This window comes from Harmonia axyridis, chromosome 1 (assembly GCF_914767665.1).
Source record: "Harmonia axyridis chromosome 1, icHarAxyr1.1, whole genome shotgun sequence".
Lineage (NCBI taxonomy): Eukaryota > Metazoa > Arthropoda > Insecta > Coleoptera > Coccinellidae > Harmonia > Harmonia axyridis.
This window is the reverse complement of record NC_059501.1, coordinates 57,408,138-57,429,371: the sequence shown is the minus strand read 5'-3', so window position 1 is coordinate 57,429,371 and position 21,234 is coordinate 57,408,138. Positions and strand designations below refer to the sequence as shown.

The 21,234-nt window shown below is 33.3% G+C and overlaps 1 protein-coding gene across 1 annotated transcript in view; it reads left to right on the top strand.

The window, feature by feature from the left end:
* The first annotated feature begins 656 nt into the window (after positions 1-656).
* Positions 657-21,234, top strand: part of LOC123676948 (uncharacterized protein DDB_G0283697) — a 54,376-nt gene continuing 33,798 nt past the window's right edge. The window contains exon 1 of the mRNA XM_045613293.1: positions 657-1,337. The gene's annotated coding sequence lies outside the window, so the exon portion shown is untranslated. The remainder of the gene's footprint in view (positions 1,338-21,234) is intronic.

The following is a 21,234-nucleotide window of genomic DNA, read 5'->3' as shown; positions in this document are numbered from 1 at the left end:
ATTCTGACTTAACGTCAGAGCTTTCCCTATATTCTCAAACAATTATATTAGGATAGGTAACTTTTTGGGTAGGTTTGAGCTTGAAATGCGAAGGCTTAGGTTTTTATAAGTACCTATAAATAAACTGCTTTAGAAAAGGTCAAATTCTCTATAACTATTTCCTGGGATTTTCTGATTTTTCTTTTGTATATTCTTCTTCCGGCATGATAAAGAACATGATATTTAGCGAATCATCATAGACACGATCAGGAACTTCTAGAATACAACTCGAAAGGTACGCCATTTGAATGTCAGTGGGTTAAATTATACATTATACAAAGATTATCTTAATAATAAGCAAAATGGGAGACTTTGAAATGAATAGAGCATATTTATATGATATCTATTTATATGATTATATCTATTCAGCATGTAACGAAGTCCACATCTGAATCAGCAAAAACCGTTCATAATTTCGAATTTGATTTCCTCAGTTCATTTGTTTCAAAATATACTTTTCCGCTGACCACATGGACTTCCTTCATTTAGATATGATATCAAAAAATAAAATCCATTACTTCCCAAAATGATTACGGAATCCAAAACAACTTCAAATCATACTTATCGAAGATCTCATATCTTCCGTATAAAATATCAAATTTTTGTAGAATTTAGTCATTGTAGTTGCGGAAACAGTTCAAGATCAGAACCAAAACACAGCATCTTTTCGTAGAAATCTGTTTCTTCTCGATTACTCCGTAAGTTCGGCAACGTGGTGGTACCCACTCTGCATATTCCACTGGTATCGTTGACTTTCGCAGTACGAGGTAGTAGGTACCCGACAAAATAGAGTACTGTTGAGAAGTGGTACCATCACAGAAACTAGCATCGCGACAATAGTCGAGTTCTGTGGCTCGTGCTCTGGTGAAATCCTCGAAACCGTATCAGATTTCTCCACGGGCTGCTGCTGCATTGTTAATTTTCAATGATTCCAGCAAGAGAAAACAGCTGTATTGTCGAGTGCGTGCAAAGAAACATTGAGAAACATCCGTGGATTTTGGAGTGCCTTAAGTTAGCCAAGTACGGCATCTACGCCATTTCTCCAGTATCTATCTACAAAGTTAAGGGTTACTTGACCAGTTTGATCCCTCTGTGAACACCAATACTGGCTATCGTAAAGAACTTAACTTCGATCGTTTTGATCTACCTGACGTTCGTGTGTTACACCGTGGTTTTTTTGATACTACTATTTTGGTATTTGAAGTATATAAACGAGATTTGAGACTGTGAAGAGGTCTGGTGCTTTGTTATGTACTGAGAGTTCCCTAGGTCATTCAGAGAAACTCGAATAAATTTTTGTGAGTAGAATTTTATTGCATATTGTATTAATTTATTGAATAAAATCGAAAATATGTAATGAAGGCTTTGGTTAAGGTGTCATTTGTAATATTCTGATTGTGACTCGAAAAACTTGTTAAACTTGTTTTATGAATACTTTCATTTTCTTGTGGAAAGATTATTAAAGAAACCCTTATGGAATTTATTTGATGCATGAATTCGTGAAAGAAGTTCATTCAGGTTTTTGCGGAAAAAATTGGATGCATTGAAATTTCGCATTCGAAATTTTTGGTGGTATTGACCCCCCGTTGAGCCTTGTTGCCAATGTTTCAAATATATCGTATTGTTTCGAATTTTTGTAACTTTCTGAAGAAAGTGGAATGTGGTACAATGATTTGAATTTAATTTTTTCTTTGAATAATTTCCATGAATGAGTGGATCAGATCCTTCATCATGCAACATATGCATTTTATTTGAGGTCTACTATGGAAATAATCATGAATCAACATGGTATCAATGGAAGAAAATTGAATCTGAAGCAATGGAAGAGAAAAAATGTTGGCATATGGCGCCCTATATAAAATGTTCTAAATCGATAACAAACAAAATAAATCTACATACCCTCCTAAAGAAACTTTTTTCGAGAAGAACATTAATTGAATTGGTTTAAAGTTGCATCGTATGACACCTTCATCTGATCAAACAAATCTCAGAATGGGAATACCTTTTAATGTTATATAACTCACACTATTGACTACCTACTGCAAGTTCGTTTAACGTAACGTAACATAAGAGGCTGTTCTTCAAATGTTGATCAACGAAGGTCTGCATTTTATGCAATGAAAGATCTAGTTGTATCAAGTAGGTAATATTGAAAGTAGTTGCTCCCTTTGTAACCATTCAATCTATCAAGAAATGACTTTTCCAATATCTCTGTAGAAGTGATAGTTTTATAGAACGTAAAATGAAGAATAGAAATGATAATGTGTTATGTCACACTTAGAGGACAATATAACAGCAACAAAATTAACAGTCCTCAATCCAGTGCCATGAAAAACATCAACACTAACACATATTTGCAAGTGGGTGAAAGTGAGAGTGAGGGCGAGTCAACCGAGGGTGGTCAACCGAATAAGCTAGCCAAAAGAGTTTCGAATTAACAATAATGAAATTGTCTAGATTTTCGTTTAATTAAACCGATAAATAATAAATTATTGAAAAACCAATGAGCAACCATCTATATTCATTTTAAATTAAACCAGACGCTAATGATTACTGTTCAATGGTCAGGTTGAAAGAGCGCTTTGTGCACCTAAATCGTTCTTGATATTGGCCTTGCATTTTCAATCTTTACTCTTATCTTTATCTCTAAGTTAGGATTCAAACTGATACATTCAAAATTGATACAGGTGTAAAGATAATGCAAATTTTCAATCGCTCCAATATCTTCTCCTGTATGTACTGTTGTTTTCATTGAAGATTCCCTTGATTTGATCCTTACTTTATAACGCTTCTTGAGTATCGGCAATACTATTAGGTGTACAACTAATAATATTATTATATAACTGCGTCATATGCATTCCGATGAATTCCAAGTGTCTAGTTCTTTCTTCAGTCTTTCACGACTGAATCCCTACCTAACCTTATCGTTTAAGACAACTCTTGAATAAAAATTTGAAAACAAGGTAGGTGCTCAGATTTTAATCAACTGTCAATTTTACTTCCGTAATAATATTAATTTTTCGGCAACCGTCCGGGAAGTGCTCACTTCCCAGACGCTTTTTCTCTAAGAAAGTAGCATTTCCCGGCCTAGTCCGGAAAGTACGTACTTCCCGGACTAGGCCGGAAAAGAATCACGTCGTTTGTGTCATTGTCGCTTACGCTCGTCCTGGAATTTTGTCTATTCGTCCAAAAAAAAACCTATTTTCCGGACTTGTTACGTAAATTACTATTACGTAAAAAGGCAAAATTACTATTACGTAATTACTATTACGTAACAAGTCCGGAAAATAGGGTTTTTTTGGACGAATAGACAAAATTCCAGGAGCGTAGGCGAGTCCTGGAAGTCTGTGAGTCCAAAAAAAACATTTTCGGGCGTGTTGCGTACAATATTTTTTCGGTTACCGTGTAGAATAACACTATCGCTGCTGCTTTTCCCATTTTATTACGATTGCGATAAAAAAACATACAAATTGTTGACAACTAATTTCATATGAACTGACATCAGTTTTCTCGGTTACTATGGTAATGATCAACTGCATTTATTAAAAATATACCTACCAAGATTTTCATATTCACAATGGCACAAACTACGTGAATCTTTTCCGGCCTAGTCCGGGAAGTACGTACTTTCCGGACTAGGCCGAGAAATGCTCACTTCCCGGACGGTTGCCGAAAAAAGTATTTTGTACCGTAATTCATATAGCAAAATCATTTGTAATCAAGATTTAATAATATATTCCTGAAGTTATTGATTGTATACAACTTGGAAAACTGCCCCTTCATACTTCATACATACATCCCCATGATCAATATTCTTGGTTTTTATGACCAACTTTGTTGAATTTGACCACGAAATCGTGTTCAGTAAGACGAATCTTATCGTTTGAAATTGAAACCATTCCCGATTCGAACTTCGAAAATTACTGACATTGCGACGAAATAATAAATTGATCTGTTCAAGGACGAGTGCTCCAAAAATGCTTTCATAAATTTATTCAAAAAGGAGAAATTTTATCTAATTAAATGATCAGTTGTTATCATTAAAACATTAATAAAGATATTTTAGGAAATAGTTAATCAAAACAACAACGATTTTATACGAGTAGATAAACAATGAAGGTGGTAAGCACCCAATTGGATAAGTGTGATCTCTATTGTTTTTTCAAGGATAATCTGACACGTGTAACACATGCGATTGGTAATTAATGAGAATTGGTGTTTAAGACTACTTAAAAGCTTTCGAGATTCATTGAGAACGCTAAGCTATTTGAAAAATCTCATCAAATTTATGTTTAATTTTCATTAATAGAAAACTGTGGAATTAGTTGATAACCAATAGGATTTTCCTCCAATAAGGCATTCAAATCATCTAGAAGGAAATTCGAAGTCTGCTAAGGTTGATAAATAAGTGCTATATGAATGATCATTGGGTACAACATCTAAAATAGAGTCGAATACATCTACGAATTAACAACTACTTTTTTGATTTCTACGTGTCAAGTCATGAAATTAAGAAGTATGCCTTCGAATTACCTTTTATTAGAACTGAAGATTACTTATTTCATTCAGCAACAATACAATAAAAATCCTTATATAAACAGAATATAAGTTCATCCGTAAAGACAGGCAAATCCCATTTCTCCAAACGACAGTTGTAACATGCAACGATGATGTAGCTACTCATCTCCTGTTTAAGAATGAATGGTGCCATAGGTATAGATCTTAAAATCGACATACTCCTGATTAGAAATAATCAATATCTGAGCCTGAAGGGTCATATAACCTCACTAAGAGCGGGTATATAGTAGTGGTTCACAAAAACTCGGTATAGGTATACCAATTGCTAAGAAGAAACTTTTATTCAGGAATATGAATTCCTGAATAAAAGTCCATTGAGGTTTCACTTATACAATCGCTCAGACTCAAATATTGATTTTCACTTATTGCGATGCTTTGATCTCATCCAGATTTTTTAGCAGTCATTGCCCGAATAGATCGTTCTATCATTTCATGAGAATGTTGGTAATTTTCGAATTTTAGTCATGAATGCTCTCAAACTGATTATTGACTAATTTGTCCCCAAATTCGATTATATCCGTATACACCAAAGCACTTGAACAGGTTTGGATCTCGAATGCTTTGGTTGAGGTCGTTAATGGATAAAATATAGCTATAGTTACGTAAATATGGCCGTTCGAAAATTCATGAAAGTTTTACTCAGTAAAAAACCATTTTAAGCTCTATACAAAATGTCATGTTAATCCAAAACTAGAAAAAATGCATAAATTAACCAATTTCCGTGACCACAAAACTGTCGAGTTGAAATTTTGAGTGTCGATATATCAAGGGCATACCTAGGAACAAAATTAGGAGGGCAAACCATGGTAGTTCAACTTGTGACATTTTATAAAATAATAATAAATTCCCCTTATTTTATGATTTTCATTATTTTTTTATTATTATCATTCTTATAATTTTTTTCATTATTAAAATAATTATTTCAAGAATTGTAATGAATTTCTGCAACGAAATTTGATAACGATTATTTGTTTTGCTTCCATCAAGGGGAGGGGGGGGTTGTGGTCAGTTGCCTTTTCAAAATTAATTGCATAAAAATGCAACATTTTGGAGTTCCTACAATAAAAATTGTATACATTGCCCATGTAAGAATAATACTGGAATATTCCTATGTAGTGTGGTCACCTTTTTATAGTGTTCGTATTCAATCCATTGAGGGGGTACAAAATACATTTTTAAAGTGGTTATTATATAAATGGGGTTACCCTCACGAATTCATTAATTATGAAATTATTCGTAATAATTTGTCTCTCAATCTCCTCGAAACGAGGCGTCGTAATTTTGGTATTAGGTTGATTTATAAAATTATACATAATTTCGTCGATTGTCCCTATCTTCTGGAAAATATTCGAATAAAAGTTCCTCAGAGGGACTTGAGAGCCTGGGATTTGTTCAGAATTAAGTTCAGTAGAACAAATTATTTAATGAACAACCCCCTTAACAGAGCTCTACGTACTGCTGCGTCAGGAGATATTGATTTGTTTCATGTTACAATTTTTCAACTAAAGCGTTTTTTGAAGTGTTCCATTAGTTTGTGGGCTTTCTTGGTTTAGGTTTCATTTTTGCAAAGAATTCCTGTTAATTTTTCTTCTATACTTCATCATATTTGTAAAATAGCAAGTCCGTTTATGGTTAAAAAAATTGATACATTTTCAACTGATTCACCCTATATGGGTGCAGTACTATCCACAAAAATTGCACGCTTTCATTTTTCCATAACAAAATTGTGAGATAGCGAATCAATCAATTAAAAATCAAAACAAAAGTTATTGTACTCAATGAATAAACAAAGATACTAATGATCTTATGTGAAATACCGAGATTTACTACGAAATCGTTTTGCGACCCTGAAAAATGTTTTTCGAACACAGATTCAAGAGAAACCGTATATTTCGAATAATTGAAGGTGATATCGATGAGTTCAATGGAATCACTCACTGGAAACACTTCCAAGTATAAGTTTCTTCTCATTAATTTTTGGAATTCATGAATGAATGCAGATAGTTGCGAAACTGAAATTATTTTCCCGATTATAAAAGCGAGCATTTAGAAAAGAAGTATGTATATGTATTTATGTCGATTTTATACAAGAGCGATTTTTGATCAAAATAATGTACATCTATCTTGAAAATACCTATTGGCTTTATCATGCAGGTTTATTGATGTATTTGGTTTGACTTAAGATTGTTACCAATCAACCTAAAATAAATCAAAATTAAAACTACCTTAAACTTACCTTAGGTAACTTCATTTTTATTTTTTTGTTGAAGTAGTAGGCGGGTGCCAGAATTATCAACTAACTTGTTACTTCGTTCAGTTGTTATGAGGAATCATCACTGAATCCTGTTTGATAAGTAACGTCCTATCCATCAGATGATCATGGTGATACCAACACTTTACATAGCGTACAACTGACAATCTCTATTGAAATTGTTCCATATAATTAAAAAAAAAAAAACTCAAGTGATGGTTTCCCATAAGAACTCTCAACAAAGTTATTTGACAATTCTGGCTCCAGCCTACTACTCACACTTTACAAAAATTTCGAGTCTATCTACTCAAATTTGAAGTTCCTGTTAATTTTTTTGTTTAAGTACTTGGTAGGCTGGAGCCAGAATTGACAAATAACTTTATTGACAGTTGTTATGTGAAATCATCACTTGAGTATTTTTTTAAATCTAAATTTAAAAAAACTATAAAGGAGGTTCAAATTTGTGAGGCAGACTCGACATTTTTGAAGGTGTGATTCATTGTTGAATTCGTATTTTTTCTTTATCACCTCATAAGGAAATCCAATATGGCGTCCATAAGAAAAAAAAATTAACTATTGCGTCTCTGAAACAATGGAGAACAAAAAAAATCTGAAGACGCCGTTATAATCCCTATATTGGATAATGGCTACAAACCGAATTTCGTGAAGTTATCTTCAAAAATAAATGAGTTTTTTCGAGATATATTCACACCAGCACACTCATCCCTAAACTATGCAACTTTTTTTAAATTTAACACACCCTCTATTTCTAACGGTTTACGATATCGCAGTAGTGTCCCTCTAAGTAGTTCTAAATAAAAGAAATAAAGAATGATAAATGTATAAATGAAATCTGAGGGTTATTTTATATTCTGCATCTGAAAATTAACTATAACCAGTTGAAAAATCGCAGGTATCCAAATGTCTGTTCGCCTGTGTTATCAATAGGAATACCGATGATATGTCAAATAGTAAAAATTGAAAGGTACCCGTGCCTCATTTGAAAGTTGTCCGCAGAGAGGATCAAAAAATTGCGCAAACAACTCTAATGAGTTTCAGTAGAATCTATTTGTTGTGATCAGTTGATTAAGATTGCCTATCTCTATATAGTAGTAAGATACCTTTTTTATTCCAAGACCATCATTTATAGAATCGGAACTTGACCTTATTTTTCACATTTATGCTTTTTATGTAGTATAATTACACCATACACAACAACTTCCAGCTTGTTATTATCAGTTATTATTGAAGTGTTGAGCGAAAAATAGCAATTTAATGAAAATGAATCTCTGCGATAGTCACCGATTTTCATGGAAACAGTTTCATATTTTACGAGAAAAAACTGGAATACAAACGACGGAACGACAATTTTTTATTCTAGTTTAGAATCCGACTCATTACAGAACGTAAATATTTCAGGAAAGTAAAAAAAAATAATTGTTTGAACAATTTCGGAGGTTGAAATTTTGGACATATTATGTGACAGGAAAAATTAGATGCTCATTTTCACTGTGGTAGTGCTATCGTGATAGAGCCTATCGAAGGAACTACCATCATATAAAAGTAGATTATATAGTGATAGTTCCTGCGTTAGTAACTATCACGATAGTTAGATAGTACTATCGTGATAAATACTATCACAGTGAAAATGAAACTTTATTCAAAAATGAAGACCTTATTAAATTACATATATCGTTATATCTTTATCTTTATGAATATAATTACATTTCCAACCTTGGAAGACTCAAATCGCATTTCGAATTTTATGAATTTGTTCGAGTAAGATTTCGCAACAATAGTTATTTTCCTAATAAAAAATGAGCAAAGTGATGCAAGCAAAAATAGTTGAATTTTTTGAATGTGGAAAAATTTTATCCTTCGAGATCCATCAATATAAGGTTGGGGAAAAAGTAATTTAGCATTTTTTTTTATTTCAATGTTATAAAAAGTAACAATCTTCTTCTTGCACTGCTTATCCACTAATGGATGTTTGCGATCGCCCTCTCTATCTCAGCTCTACCTCTTGAAGTGTGAATTAATATCTGTATTGATTTAAATCCATACCACTGCCGAATACTTCGAAGTCAGGACATCCATTTCCTGCCAAACCCCTCTGTAGCCCTCTAATTTACTCTCAATCACCAGTTGTAGGAATTTGTACTTCTCATGTTTCATGATGTGCCCCAAATAAGCAACTTTTCTGTTTTTAACTTTGGTGAATAATTCAGGTTCCTTGCCTACTCGACTGAGTACTTCGTTATTTTTCATTCTAGCCTCGATTCTAGCAGTCCAGAGAATTCTCAATATTCTGCGGTACTTCCACATCTAGAACGCTTCATTTTCAAGGTCCACCCTTCCACTCCATACAGTATTACCGACCACACGTAATATTTGACAAATCTCAATTGCAACCTTAGATCAAAGTCCGAGCACCTCAATACATTCCCGAACTTTTGAAACGCCTGCCTAAGCTTGTTCTATGCGACTTTTTATTTCGATGTCGGACGTCCAGTTTTCAAACAACCATCTCCCAGTTTTTAAATTTCTCTACTCTTTCGATTGGTGTAATACCGGCATTCAACCCAACACCTTCGAAATCATTGTTGAATTGTTATTACCATGAATTTTCAATCATCCAAAGATTCTGTTCTAAAATGAAAATAGTGTTTATGGTCCTGATACTGTAACAGCCAATGACGCTCAATTTTTGTTTCGTCAATTCCGGTGATTTCGATGCACCACGCACTGGAAGGCCAATTTTCGAAAATGTGGATAAAATCATGGACATTGTCTAGTCTGACCGTCATGCAAGCAGTGTTTTCATTGTCCAAGAAACATGATTGCCCAAGAACCAAGATTGCCCAAAAACGCGGTGAGCCGGCAGAAACGGTGGCCAAGCTGAAATCGACGGCCAGGAAGGTTTTGCTGTGTGTTTGGTGGGATTGGTAGGGAATTATCTACTGTGAGCTGCTCCCCTACGGCACAACTGTTAACTCAGAACTACATTGTCAACAATTGGATTGTCTGAAGGAAGCACTTGCCTAGAAGCGGCCAGCAGGAGAGTAATTGGATTCCATCAGGACAACGCCAGACCACACACATCGATAGTGACTCACCAGAAACTCCGGGAGGTTGGTTAGAGGTTTTATTGCATCTGCCTTATAGTCCAGACCTGGCATCAAGTGATTAACATATTTTCCACTCCATAGCGAACAATTGTGCAGGTGAAAAATTCTCTTTAAAAGAGGCTTGTGAAAATCAACTGTCTCAATTTTTTGCCAATAGGGACGAGGGCTTCTATGAGAGAGACATTATGATGTTACCTTCAAAATGACAACAAGTTGTCTAACAAAACGGCGCATATTTGATCTAAATCGTATTATTCTAATTATGGTAATTACAGTCTTGATTTCTTTCGACTACACCTTTATAACCTTTATGGCCTGATAAAGGTTGATTTAACTCTAGATAATTTTCGAGATGGGTTGATGAAGATTGAATCAACTGTGTGATACCTATTTTTCATATGGCTTAAAGAAGATTGATTTAACCCAGAAAGCAATGGATTTCATGGATTAACATAGCTCGACTCAATTCAGAAGTGCGACTCTTTATGGCAATGAGATAATTGGGTAGATTTAGTGTTCCGCACAGAAAAGGTACATCTATCCACAGTGGCGTACTATACTATTACCATTTGGTTTCAATAGTTTTCAAGTAGTCGATCTATTCACTACCATAATATATTCTCATAAATAACTACTCGAGTTGAAAAAAATCATAAATGAATCTTCCTGTAGCTGTAGGCCTCATTCATTAAATTTTTCTTTCTGAAATGTTGATAATGAATGTTGTATTATACTGAGGGAATCAGGACATTTTCTTCTATTATTATTATCATTCCAAGTATTTTTCGTTTTTAGTTGATCTCATCATGCGTTACACTCGCATTTTTATTGACTGTAAAATTTTTTTTTTTTCAAACGTACAATAACAACGTCTTTTCTCGACTGACATGATCATCGAAAAGTTCTACTCTTCCTCCGCCGGAGGGAAATAGTTATTTATTATACAAGGAAAAAAAGTATTAGATTTTAGCTCGAGGTTATGGTTACTAAGGACCAGAATGAATAATTCTAATTCAAACGTCATTTTTATTGACCAAATTTATATTGTACAATTGATTAATGTTGCATTATGGAAATTGAAACCATATAGTAATGGACGGTTAGAATTATGTTCAAAAGTTGATGGCTCAATGTGGTCAAATTTGTGGAAGAGAAAACCTATTCGATGTATTGTTGTATAGGTACTCAACCGATAACATAATATTGATTTTCGAAATCGAATTATTTGAAATGACAACCTTAATTAAAATCTTTGTCAAGGAAATATATTCCAAAAAAATCTGAGGTTTTAGAATTTGAAGACATTGAAAAGTTTTTGAATTCCTCGATGTCAAGATATGTATATCATCCTTAATATTATCACATCTTATCTGAATTTTGGCAGGACATGATCATAATTTTGGGACAAAATTGCAGGTAATATTAATTATCAGATATTCTGGTGCATTCAGAAGAATCGAGTTGAGCAGCATAACAATAAATAATTATCTACCTCTCACCTGCTAAATAAAGGAGAAAATATAATATCCTTGAAATGACATGGAGAATGGAAAAGCTCTTCTGTTGCTGAAAGTTATGTAGAACTGCAGCACAGAAAAAATTGGATATTGCTGAAATTTTGGCTAGCTATATTCCTGCATCGAGTAGACAAATTTTGAACGTTCCCATTATAATATATAATATAATAAACGTAACCACTTCATACCTGGATTATCATTCAATCCAGGGATGTATTATGCATTCTAATATAATCAAAGTTTTCAATGATTATACTTTCAAAAATAAGAACTGAGAGTTCATTCAATCTTCAAATTATTATAGAATGAATAGAATATATCAAAACAAATTTCATTTATTTTCATAAAATCACATATTAGCACAATTGCAGTAATTCTTCTTCAGTAATCAAAAATATAAGTGCATTTATATTGTTGATGAGAATTATAATACTCTCAACCATTTATTCTGAACACTAATGATATATCTGCTAAAATTGTTAGGTTAGTTATAACACAACACAATATATTTCATCAATGCTTTTCGATGACTTATCCGTAAAGAAAACATTGTAAACAATATTCTTCATCAAAAATATTTCTAGTTATTTCAATCCTTTTGGATATCCAATGCAGTTATTAAATATATAAATACTTATGTGTGGATTGTACATAATAGTATTTTCGAATCTTTTCACCCTGGAGAGTTCAACAATTCTGCAAAATAAATGTAAATAGTAGTCATACGAGATGTAATAATTTTGCTTGATTCTACCTTCCATTTTAAGAAACAACTTGTTCTATACTGTTAGATAAGTTCGAGATAACACAGGATCTACTTGATATATTTCTATTTAGGCAAGTTCCAGGAATTTCGATATTACTATAGTGTAGAGTAGATATTGTATTTGTTATTGTTCACGACTTCTGAGCAGAAATGAAAATAAACGATGAAGTGACAGATAAATCCGTGACGGCTGACGGAGAGTTCGGAGTACCAACATATGATAATAAAATATAACCATGAAAGCTGTGCAAATCTGATATATTCTCGTACGATTTTGTTCAGAATTTGATTGTATGAATTACAAAACGTTTTTTCCCATTCTGTTATTGGCCTTGGCTGTAGAATGGTGTAATTATTAAATAAATAAATAAATTAAATAAATAAAATAAATAAAACGTTTGAAAAAAAATTGCATATTTCATTCGGAGTTGAAGTGACTTTTCATGGCTCGCTTAAATTGCCCGCCTCACTCCGTTCGGCGGGCAAACATAAGCTCGCCATGAAAAGTGACACTTCTCCTCCTCGTGAAATAATATACTATTTTTTTAATTTTACCACACTCCAGGAATCCTTACCATAAAGCAGAAACGTAACTTTCGACGGACTGCTCTTTTGTCTTGAAGATTTTTGTTTGTTTAAAGTGCGCTCTTCTTTTCAAATGCTCATTCGTTGATGAGTTTGGTTTTTGGTTCCCCTTTGTTGAGTTATTATTGTGGGTTATGAGATTTTCTAGATAGCAGGAATCTTTTCCCCAACATATCTTCATTTCTCGGTAATACAGCTAACTTTTATCACAGCATTTGGTCTTTTAATTGATTAATTTTGAATCCAATAATTCAGTTTTTTTAAAGGCTCTGATGAAGAAGAAAGTTCAGACGGTGGAGAGACCAATTTTTTATCGCATTTCAAATCGCAAAGTGTGAAAGTTGGAGTGACATTTTTTTTCAAAGAATGATTACCAGGTTTGATGACTAATTGCAAATAATAGCCGGGAAAGATACATGAAACTTTGCAACCTTTCGATCGAACTCTGGTTATGATTCCATTAGCACCATAATACGAAAATCCTAGTTTATATGTTTATCTATTCGTCAGTTACTTAATCTTTTGACGGTACTTGCATATATTGACAATCTAAAATCATGAAGAAATCTCGAGTCATAAATTCGTTCACAGTCGACCTCATTCTGGAACATCTTCAGTATCAATTATCGCTTTACGTAACGTATACAATGCATCTTCATCTAAAAAACCGAGATCTTCTAGTCTGGGTCAAAGGCGGGACGGCCATTCCTTCTTCATTTATCTGTACGAATGAAAGTAAAAATTTGCAAAAAGGGAAACTTGTTTTCCGTTTGCCAGCTGATCAACCCAGATAAAAACAACAATAGAAACTGGGCGATTGTTTTCGTGATTCAGGGTTCTCGCGATAAACGTTTAATGAGTTTATATGTGATTGTGAAACTTTGATTCTAATTTATTTATTGGAATAATTCACTGGAATCATGAAGATAAAGATCGTCATCTACGTGGAGTAGCACGAATGTATGGAATTAATCTTTTTGCTCTAGTTATGGAGAAATGTGAATAGCAAATGTTCCAATGAGATTTCAATAATAATGAATTCTATCTTGTAACATGCAACGATATTGATTCATTCCATCTGATGAACCTTTTTTCTATTCTCAGAACTCACAATACTGAAGTGTCTTTACCTAGTTATATTCTTCATTAGCAAAAGTTTTTTATGATTTGAAACCTAGAAATGTGTCTGGAAATGCTCCAATTTGAAGATCAGTGAATGAAAGAGTTGAAAAATATACTAACTGACAAAGAAACTGCAACATCCAGAAGAAGCTGTTTAAATTTCATTTTTTCTTTGGTAAAACATAGATAGTATAACAAGGAGTAAATTATTTAAATTTGGAAAAAAACGGAGGGTTTTTTTATACATTTGTCAATAATGTGTTTGTCCACCTCAATTATCTATACACTCCCCAACACGTCTCGGCATTGATGCAATAAGATGGTCTATTTCTTCTTGAGGGATATTATCCCAAGCTACCTGTACTTCATGTCTAGAAGCCGCCAAAGTCCGTGGGGGCTGGGGTAAATTTCCAAGCCTTCTACCCATGATGTCCCAAACATGCTCTAAGAGCAAAAGATCCGGGGATCTGGGCGGCCATGCAAAAGTTCAAACTAACTCTGGCAACATGATGTTGGGCATTATCTTGCTGAAATATTGGATTCTCGAGCCGGCAAAGGTGAGGGAGAACATATGGCTCTACTATTTCTTGAAGGTAACGCAGCGCTGTAATGTTACCTCGAATAAAGAATAAAGGTGATCTACTTGCATGTGCATTAGCATCCCATACCACAACACCTACTGTCCGGTTTACATGACGCTCAACATCAAACTGAGGTTCACGTTTTTCTCCCCGACGTCGTCTAACCCTTCTTCGGCCATCATGTGCACCCAAGGAGAATCTGTAATTGTTTCAGCGATGCTCAACCGTCAATTTTTCCAACCATACAGTGGCGTCAAGATTGGTGCAGGCTTTTTTAAATTTTTGCTAGCCCCCGCATGAGCAAAAAAATAAAACCTGAATTTGGCGTAAACTATATGGTCAATAGAAATATTGTCCACCCTATTATTGAAAGCCGACGTCGCCCCTGCAACTTCAGAATCAAACTAGCGAAAGAAATGGATCCTGGAATCATCAGTTATTCCCAGGACTCATCTATTTTTCATAACATTTTGTCATTGGAATAATTAAATATTACAAGAACTTCGTTTTGGGTGAAGGAAATAGGCATTAAGAACGAATTAAAACTAGATTTTCACAATAGACGATTTAAAAAAAAATCATCTTATTTTTTGTGTTTTTATATACAGTAAGTTACAGGCCACAGTGGAGATTACACAATGGGCAAGCAAACTCTTGTATTAAGTGAAACACCGTTTTATTCTATTAATGAAGACTACCATGAATCATGAATGAATGTGTCTGTTCTTATAAATAGTTTTATAAAATCTAAATTTCCTTGGTGTCTCTACTTTGGCTTCGACATTTATTACTGTTCGTTTTGTTCACGTAATACTCTGTTCTGGCTGTTTATGTATTTTAGAATGATGTGATAGAATTTATCGTGAAACAACGCTGCTCTTGATACTCATATGCCGAATCGTTAGTTTCGGGACAAGTGGCTAGACTAGTGGACTAGTGAGCTAGAATTAATTATATAGCTGGAAGGTGTGAATTTCTTCAAAAATTACGTAATCCAAATGAACACGAAGTCAATATTACAAGTTATCTATCATGAGTTATTGTTTGAAAATTCCAAAGATATTATAGTTTACATTTTCGGAAAGAGATGAATTGAAGAAATAATCATACTACAATACTTTCATTAATTTCGAGATGTATCATCGAATAATTGCGGGAAATTAATAAGAATTCGAATTGAGATAACAGTTTTATCAATGATTAACGAAAATGCATCTATGAATGTCAAGGACTTGATGAACTGGTTCCTGAAAGATAAAAATATGCAATCGTATGTGAATAACTTTACTTGATCAAGCTTTTTAATCCAATTTCAATCATATCGGAATATTTTTATTCTTCGTACGTACTTACTTTGTAAGAGCAGAACAAATATGGAATATGCATTGCTACATTACATCACTTAAAGGTGTGAATATTCCGAAAAAAAAATGAATATTTTTATTACTTAATTGGATTACATCTTTCTGTTATCGAACTAATCGAAATATTTCCTTCAGATAAAAAAGCAGAATTAGTTTTTAAATGTTTTTCTCTTTTACCTTGAATTAGCTTATATCAAGACTAATCAAGACTAGAATATTGAAATTTTATGTTCTTGACTATTTGTGTATTTATTCATATACGGAGACAATTGAATTCTTATAATGACATCAGCCATTTCATAGATGCTCAACTTGTGGATTCAGAGATATATAAGATTTCCGATGATTCCTCTCTTGGAATACCGGGATAGTTGGGATAAAACATATTAAATTTTGCGAATAAAAACTCTTTTTCTAACTGATGAGTAGTGGAGCGCTGATTGCATTAACATTTTTTCAGAATATAGAACGAAGAAATGAAGATACCTACGTAAGATAATGAACATTCGTGAAAAATTAGTATAATTCTATAGTATTTCTTCGTACAAAGAATAAGATCTATAGTGAAAATCAATCGAGTTCATTCAAAATTTATAGTACATTGACTGTCATAAAGAACAGACTGAATATTAAATCGTAAGCTAACGGCATGTGGCCATAAGAAGATGTGTACATTCCCCTCAAGTTCAACGGACTGGCCAACGTCATTAATTTAACAATGAAGTCATGGACAACATTATCAAGAAGAAAAATGACCGGCATAACTCATTTTCTTGAATGAGTTATTTCGCTCATTTGCAACTGCTGACTAGAAGATAGAATGTTTATTTTCTAAACCATTTATTTAAAATAATCATCTGTTTCAAAAAATCTTCTACAATAAATAATCTACTTACTGCTGACTTCCAGCGAGCAATTTTAGCAATGCCATCTTTTCAAACTAATATGTTTTTAAATTTAAATAATGATAGGTACTTTCTATTACTTCGAAACGACATTTGTTTGATTGAATTGAAAAATAGGTTTAAAATTAATGTTTCATCAATGATTTTCGCTTTGTTAATATGTTTCATCTTCACCTCAGCAGCACTGTTGAATAAAATTAAATAGAAACAAACAGTTAAAGTATCTTAAAATAAGCATAAGGAAATAATACTCGTAAAATGATAATTGAATAACTAAATACCTAAAAATGCATTTCAAAGAGATTTCTAGCCATTGTAGTGAAATCACCAGAGTACACTACACAGCCTGAGCTACCGATGTGTATAACGGATATAAACAAAAAAAAAGGGGTAAAGCACTGTCGTGAACTCAAGTGCTTTTGAGCACTCATCATTCATGCGCCATTTGTAACCTTAGAAACCATATATGTATACAGGGTGTTTCATCATAAACTGGACAAACATATATATTCGTGTAGAGGACATCGGGAGAATCATTTTTGCCTTATACAATATATCCCGTTCTCGACGCATAAGCGAGATACAGGGTGTTAAACGTCAATTTTGAGCAATATTCTTATGGCTGTTGTCAGTTTTGTATAACACTCAAAGAAACGGTTTTTGGTCAAATCTCAGTATTTTTGGGTCCTCTATTATGAAAAGTTGATGAAATCCGAAAAAAGAATTACAAAATGGCGGAAAACCTGCAACGTTCCTAATTATTTTTTCCGGTGGTCAAATTGAATTTTAGTTTCTGAATGAACACAATTTTCCAAGAATTTCTGTGCAAAAATTTTTTCAAAAATCGAACACAAATTTTTTTTTACATGTCTACAGCGATAAAAAAATTTCACCCGAAATGGATGAAATTTTGTACAATTGTACTCCTTCAATTATCAATCACGAATATGAAAACAGAATTGTAAAATATTAAACGGTTTCGTTACTACAGCCATTCAAATGTTTCGTTCAAACCTCCAAATAAAATTTAGAATGGCTTCTTAGAGTCAAAATTATTAAATTATTGCTATTTCCAAAAATTCCGGATGCTAAAATGTATTTATACAAAAGAAATTCGGTGAAACTTAGTTGGGAGTCGAACCCTCGATTCCAACGTAAGTATTAATGAAGAAATTAAGACAGTTCTGATATTCGTTGCTAAGCAACGGAAGTTCGTAGCTCATAGAATTCTACTGGTTATTTGAATTTCACTGAATATAATCTGACTCAGCGGAAAATCTTCAAGAAGATCTGGCAGAATCTCCGTCAGGAAGTGATAATAGCCGTTTCCAGTCAATGTTTGAGGAAGAATGTATGGTCCGATAATGAATTTATTTTTTATTCCCGCCCAAACATGAAAACCTCTTCTGGCTATTTTTTGATACCGTAGCATGCGGATTTTCTCTATGCCATAAAATAATATTTTTTTCTGTTGAAGAAACCATCCCTATGAAAAGTATCATAGCTTCATCCGTAAATAAAATTTGATGGAGAAAATCCCTATTTCCACGTACTCTTCTCAAAATAAACTGACAGAATTCTTTTCTTCTATGAAAATCACCGTCTTCTAAAGTTTGGCAAAGTTGGAAATGGAACGGATGGAAGCTGTTCCTTTTGAGTACTCTCCAAACAGTAGTTGTACTTTTATTCACTGGAGGGTGGTTCGAAAGAGTTCTTGTTGAAATCATTGGGTTATCTCCTACTAAATTAAGGATGCGATCATCGTTTGTTCTTATTGTTTCCTTCTTTTTCCGGTGCAAACTTCCTTCTTCACGTAATTTGCGTACTGTTTCATAAAAAGTTTTGAAGTTTGGCAAATTTCTGCTTGGAAATCTGCGGGAGTAAATTTCCCATGCTTTTCTGCCTGAGCAATTCGCTTCATAATAAGCCTTCACAATATCATTTTTTTCCAAAAGAGAATATTTCATTTTCGTTTCCAATACTCGTGTCACGATACTTGCGAAATTATATTCAGTGAAATTCAAATAACCAGTAGAATTCTATGAGCTACGAACTTCCGTTGCTTAGCAACGAATATTAATATCCTTAGAACTGTCTTAATTTCTTCATTAATACTTACGTTGGAATCGAGGGTTCGACTCCCAACTAAGTTTCACCGAATTTCTTTTGTATAAATACATTTTAGCATCCGGAATTTTTGGAAATAGCAATAATTTAATAATTTTGACTCTAAGAAGCCATTCTAAATTTTATTTGGAGGTTTGAACGAAACATTTGAATGGCTGTAGTAACGAAACCGTTTAATATTTTACAATTCTGTTTTCATATTCGTGATTGATAATTGAAGGAGTACAATTGTACAAAATTCCATCCATTTCGGGTGAAATTTTTTTATCGCTGTAGACATGTAAAAAAAAATTTGTGTTCGATTTTTGAAAAAATTTTTGCACAGAAATTCTTAGAAAATTGTGTTCATTCAGAAACTAAAATTCAATTTGACCACCGGAAAAAAAAATTTGGAACGTTGCAGGTTTTCCGCCATTTTGTAATTCTTTTTTCGGATTTCATCAACTTTTCTGAATAGAGGACCCAAAAATACTGAGATTTCACCAAAAACCGTTTCTTTGAGTGTTATACAAAACTGACCACAGCCATAAAAATATTGCTCAAAATTGACGTTTAACACCCTGTATCTCGCTTATGCGTCGAAAACGGGATATATTGTATAAGGCAAAAATGATTCTCTCGATGTCCTCTACACGAATGTATATGTTTGTCCAGTTTATGATGAAACACCCTGTATGTCTGTACAAAGCTATATGATTTCCAACGAGGGTTTTCCAATTTTTGTTCGATGTTCTTGATGCTTGAATATTCTATTTCGATAACGCAATCAACACAATTTTTTCCATTAAACTTGAAACTGAAATAAAAGTTTTTTTTTCGATATTCTGCCTAAATTTTCCATAATTCTGACCAAGTTGGGATTTTACCTATGTGTAGCTGTGAAATGAGAATTTCATACTTTGAAATTGATTGCAATAATATATAACTCTACGTTCCAATAATTTGGCGGGAAAGCGCCAGGCAGGTCCGGTCTTAGGGGTGAAACAGTGAAGCGACAGTTTCAGGCGTCTCTATTTGAGTAGCGGCAATTCAACCCAGTTTGCTGGCCGCCTAATCATATTCAATCCTTCATTTTCAAAAACAACATAAGGTTATTCCGCTCCGCTGCGTTTGTCAACATCCAATGAAATGAAAATATCTAAACCACCTTCACTAAGCTATCTGTATAATAAATAACTCATGGGAGCCCAACCATTTCTGACAGAATTCCCCATTACCCTCTTTGAAAGAGGGATAAAATCATTATGTATTTCACAAGGACAAAAAATTATACTGCCTTCGCTTTAGAATTATTTGGAAGCCGATGTTTACACATTCAATATATGGAAAATTCCCACGATTTTGCTTTCGAAACTAGTTACTGTATAATTCCAATTGTTTTCAGTGGAACACATGTTAGTAATCCCAATTAGTTTTCGAAGTCGAAGCAATTATTAAACTTCCCAAGACCTACCTGCTTCGTTATAATATGTGATATTTTGTTTTATATTTTTCATGCTTTAGTATAAATAAGCTTTTTTTTGTGTGTGCTGTTTTTTTTTATTAGGATATATCGATATATTATATAGGATTACTATTTTTTTTGTTTACGATGTACTATTTGTATTCCGACATTTTTGACTTATGCATATGTATTTGATCTGTTTTTGTGTTTTATTTCATTCAAAAATCTTGAAAACATTTGAAATTCAATATTATACATCAAAACATTTCAATATTCTTTATTCACTATAGAATTTAATTTTTTCAAGCACGATTGCAAGATTTCAAGAAGGGTGTTTATTATCATCGTAGCAGGTTCCTTTTTTTGGTAGTGGTTATGAGGAATTTATATTGTTATTGATACTTATTTAGCAGGGACGCCGAAAAACTCTTTGCTTCAGGTGCCAAAATTACTCGTGACGATCCTGGTGCCAAGCCCGGAGCTTATTTTGTTGTAATACGAGATGTAATTTATTGAAATAACATGTCTCTTAAGAAGCCTACTATACTTTTTTTTCGTTAATACAAAGATTCAAAATATGCGTGTCAAAATTTCGAATCATGGAGTTTGTCTGGATCCTGAACTTATAAGAGACAGTTTTTTATTGAAAAAAAATACTGTGCGAGAAAAGTAATTTATTGATAAGTGTTATGCAGACTCTGCTCGACAACAACGGTCAAAATGTACTCCAGAGAATGAAATTTAGCTCTCATGTAAATGTAGGACTGATTGCCAAGGTTGAAACCTAGTTGGAAAGCAAATACAAATATTTCTACAGAAAGGGTATT